This window comes from Phoenix dactylifera, chromosome 13 (genome assembly GCF_051530095.1).
Source record: "Phoenix dactylifera cultivar Ajwa chromosome 13, Ajwa_hap1_PhDact_Kaust_v1.1, whole genome shotgun sequence".
NCBI classification, from domain to species: domain Eukaryota; kingdom Viridiplantae; phylum Streptophyta; class Magnoliopsida; order Arecales; family Arecaceae; genus Phoenix; species Phoenix dactylifera.
In genome coordinates, this window is record NC_143202.1 from 8,229,472 (window position 1) to 8,234,935 (window position 5,464).

Genomic DNA, 5,464 nt, shown 5'->3' on the forward strand with positions numbered 1-5,464 from the left:
ATATAATTTTGATTGAGTGCTTACTGGTCTCATGCACATTCTATAATTGTAACATATTGAATATGTCTTTGTATATGCTACAACAAATTATATATCTATCTCATAGCTTATATAAATCATAACCAACTATCATGCATCATGGCTATCTTATAGCATGTATAAATTATTACCAATTAACTAAATCAATTAACATATCTTCACATGAAAATTCATATCATAACATTTATAACATAACACTATCTCATAGCATATATTCATCATGGCTATCTCTTAGCATGTACAAATTATTACCAATTGATTGGATTAATTAACATGCTTCAACATATCTTTATATGAAAAATTCATATCATGACATTTTATTATATATCATATCATATATGAATCATATAATTCAGCATTCTTCTAAACATATGACATTACTATCTCATAATAATTTAACAATCATACATCATGCATAATCACTTGATTGAACCAATTAAGGATGGCTCTGATACCACTAAAGGGTTTTAGCATGTCATAATGAGCAGCGGAAGCTAGGAATTTTAAAAATTTCTTAATAAAGTTCCTTAACATGAAACCCTTATAAGCCTAGATCACCTTAATGGTAATAATCAAATAATATATAAATATAAATGTAGGAATAGAAGAATACCTCTAACGCTAATCCAATATGAATGATCTTCACGAGACGTCCAAGTGTCCGCCCTCCAATGGTGATCCACACGAAAACTTGATTCAAGACTTTAGCTCCAAAGACTTTGACCCTTAATGTAGAATTCTTCTAAAGAACTCTAATGGCTTGCTTTTCTTCCTTTCTAATTTTTTTCTTATTTCTAAATTTGCTTCTAATCCTCTTATCCTAAAGATGACCACCTTGTATTGGCTTTAGGACACACTAGAAGCAATGTAAGAAAGAAGGGAACCAATGTAAGAAAGAAAAGAAGAGAGGAATACAGTGGATTGGGATGATAAAACCCATGGAGCGCTAGCCTATTTATAATAGGCGTGGGGATGCATCTCAAAGGAATGCATCCCATCCACACATCCTTTCATGAAAGGCCATCATCTAAAGGGCCATATCAAATAAGAGGAGGCGCAGATCAAGTGAGGAGGTGTATCAAATGATATGTCCTTTCATGTGATGCCATATTTTGACCAAGTCAACATCACATGCCAATCACATGTCCATCACACCTCACCTCTTGATCTTTCATGATGATGATCCAAGGGCTCCAATGCAAGGCGCCATTCACTTGACTCATTATGTCTTCATCCAACGGTGGGATGAAGATCCAATGGTCAAAGGTGATAGCCCTTGTCTAACCCAATCTAATTGAGTTTGAATCAACTCACCATTATGTCTTCATCCAACGGTAGATGAAGATCTAACGGTCAAAAATGAATGATTTATCAAATCTAATCCAATTAGAATCAAACCAAGCCAATTAGGTGCTAACTCTTGGCTAACCCATATTAGGATATGATCTAATCAAATTAGATCAATCAAGAATCAGATTCGAATCTAATTCGAATTAGGAGCTAAGATTTGCAACACCTGCTAGGATGTTTATCTTGCAAACATGATCTAATCCAATTAGATCCTTGATCAGTTTTCTTGTGTGTGACCCATTGGGTTCCATACTTAGCCAGTAGTAGGTGTGGATTCGAGTTGACCTAACCTAATTAGAATTCTTCTAATCGATTTAGGTCCAAACTGCGCGAACCCGAACTTAACAATTAGAATCCTTTCTAATTGGTGATTGAATTAAACTCTTTAATTCGATCAAACCTACAAGATAAGATTGACATCTAGCAACGTGTCATGTCTACCCGGAAAATATGAAATTTGGTTGAAATACCAAAAATACCCTTCAGTGGCAAGTTACCGTGCAATCCAATCCTTCAATCAAACTGCATCCCGAATATGTATATGAGTAGGAATGTATGTCAAACTTAATTTTATATTCATATTTCTCTTAATCTTCTAATGATAATTTGAATCATGAAACATTAGAAACTCTTTCTAATTTTCATTCTGTTTTGATCAAAGGCTCCCTGAATTATCATATGATTAGAATAAATGGGATGCAATCTTCTCTTACTATAAGTGATTGATTCCTTGTTGACCGACTCATAATCTTCATACACAATCCGCCATATCCAGAAGACCTCGTACACAACTTATTGTCATGAATGAGTGTAAACCAAAATATGGATTTATGTGCACAAGATACCATGGTGATCTTAGGTCAAAGGATCAGTTGCACAACTTCCACTAAGAGAATCATCTTTTGACATGTAAGTAAGACTTCATAAGATATTCTCTAGGCAGGTCAATTCAGTGAACTCATTCCTTTAATGAGTACCCACATCTTTGTATTAGTGTCTCACACAAGTGATTGTGAGATCAATCATCCTCTGCATCGAGCATACATAAGATGTGCCAGTCTTGCCGGTAACATTGATCCCCGACTCAATGTACCAATGACTGAAAATATTTAAGATTAGAATTTTAGGATTTTAGGTCTCACTAGCATGATATCATCATAGCCCTAAAAGCATTATCTGAATCTAAGAGGTTCATCACAAATATAATAAACAATGTATGATGAAACATAATGCCTTTATTCATAATTAAATATCATGTACATGATTTGGATAAATCAAAAGAAAAATCCTTCGCAATACATATTGCGATTGGCTTGTAGGGCATCTATTCTTTCAGGTGGGCCACTGAAGATGGGGCTGCATTAGATGCAACCAAAGGAACAGGAATGGCTTTTGGAGTTGTTGCAAAAACCAAAGCATCCATAGGTGCGATCGTTAAAATAGCCTTGGAGGCCCTAAATGGGATTGCTTCCTAGGAAGCCCCGAGACAAGTGGATGGGCAGAAGCAGGGAAGGCAACAATTACCTCTACCTCTGGTGATTCCTCCGTAGTGAGTCTCTCCTTGACCCTAGCAACAGAGCCTAACGCAGCAGTGAGCTTAGCCTCAGTAGCTGACAAGCCCACTGCCATCTTCTTCTTTTTACTACCAAACGATGGGCTGGCTCCCCCAAATCTTCTCTCCTCGAGGAGTTAAATAACTTTTCCATCTCAAACTTCATCATTGCAAACACAAAAATAACCAAGTCAATAAGAAAAGCAACACCAATAAAAGAAAAGATGAGAAGAAGGAGATTACTCCTAGTGGAAGCAGGAGTCAGGCTGACATTTATTAAAGTCGCCTCTCGGAGTAGCTCGATAAAGGCTGGGACCCTCATCTATTGAAGAACGTTGACTTTTGCTCCTCATCCGACAAGATGAGGTAGAGACTAAATTCCTTCTTCCATGGTGCCTTCCACTGTGTCAAAAAATCCCATGAGTCCGTCAAGGTCACAAGAAAAAACTGACCCTTTCAATCATAGATAGAAGAAGGATTGGAAAGGAGGACATTATAACCCTTCTTGCAGGAAAGGTACCACTATCCTTTATTTCGAGGATGTGTTTTCACCTAGAAGAAAGCTCAAAACATTCCCACAGTAGGGACAATCCCATGGAGCTACACAAAACAGAAAATGCCAATTATCGTCCTCTAGGAATTGGGGACAAGCTGGTACTGGGTTAGTAACTCGACAATAATTAAAAAAATAGTGAGCCTCAGCCCTGCCCTAAAGGACTCCTCATACAGGGCGATCTGATTCTCCCCCAATGATGTCACCCAGTCAGAAGGACCAAGTAGCTCTAAGGAGAAGTTTCGAGGAATAAAATACTCGGCTCGAATTCGGTCGAGGTTGGATTCTTCTAGAATACTTTTTTCAGTATTTGAACCTAAGATGACCTTAGGGTGGGTTCCTCCCAAGGCCACAGAAGCTCGGTCAGGAGAACCCTAACTTGCCCCTTCGACATCTATGGACCAACCTCTGATAGATGGATCCATGGGTAAAGGACTAAGGAAGGATAAAAAAGAAGAAAGAGAGGAAGAAGACCCAAGGCAAGTAGATAATAAAGACTTGGGAAAGCAACCTACCGAAGGCCTGGAGAAGACTCTAGCAAACGGCGAAGGAACTGAACCCTAATGAAAAAGCATAGAAGAGGTAGTTGTAGACCAAACCCTAGTGTTACCATCTTTCTCTCTGAGTCACAGAGCAAAAAAGGATTTGGTAGAAGGGTCGCGCTAGCTGTCTACCCTATATAGAACCTTGGAAGACCTAGACTAGCACGACGGCTCACCTATCCTAGCTAATCCTCTCCACATGTCTCCTAAGCATTCACTTCTTGATGATCACTCGGATCACCATTGATCCTTATACATCCAATCATTGCATTGATATTTCCGCCATGAATGACAACACTTCAGAAGCAGCAAGAACAACCACGCTTCTCAAAAATATAGTATCTAGAAAATCTCTACACTAGAATTGAGGAAATAGCCACAAAGGCCTGATAGTATCACTTGGCTCGACTTCACGGACTACGTTAACTAGTCTGCCTCATGGATGGAACTACATCCACCATCTGAGCTAACAAGTCTAGCTCGGCCTAAGAAGTGTGGGGCAAGTGATATGCCTTGGAACCGACAATAGTCGATGTGGAGGACTGGCCAATCAAAACCCTCCATGAAGCCTCCAATCCACCAATCAAGGCCCGCCATGTACCAATCCTAAGAAGCGCATGGGCAAGCACGTAGGCAAGCCTTTTGAATTTCAAAATCCCCCCATACCTAGTACCATCACACCAGTGGCTGCTTTGGCTTCTACAACTGCTCCAGAAGCTATTCCCATTTCTTTGGTTGTGCCTGATGAGCTCCATCTTTAGTGGCCTATCTGGGGGCTCCCATGTTTCAGTGCCTGCTCTAGAAGCCATCACGACGCAACAAAAAGGGGGGACGCAAATTGGGTTTTTAAAAATTTTTATGGATTATACACAACAAAAAATTAACTGTTGGAGGCGTATCTAATGTGCATAGAAAAGTATAAACAATAAATAAAGTAGAGAATAAAATGCACGAGGCAAATAATCGAGGCAACACAAACACAAGATATTTATAATGGTTCGATGCCAAACCCAGCATCTACATCCACTCTCCAAGCTCCCTACTTGAGGATTTCAATTTAGAATTGTCCGCACACGATTACAAATATCGGATACCACCAAGCAAGAACTCTAGCTTATCCCAAGCTAGCCACTTATTTTTTGGGTGCAACTGTGCGAGCAAGCACTATACACTCCATGTCAAGGTACAAATCAACCTATCTCTAAGTTTCAGCACACTTGAAACTTATCTATCACCCATAAGTACAAATCAAAATAATGAACAAACAATGAGTACAATAAATACTTCTTAATGAGGAGAAATAAAATCAAAAAAGATTTTGTAGATTTGCTGGGAGAAGCCCTCTTTTATATACACTTTTGGTGGAGATCTTTAATCAATGCTCTTGAAGTGGTGGTTGAACTTATATTGAATGCTTCTCAATGAATA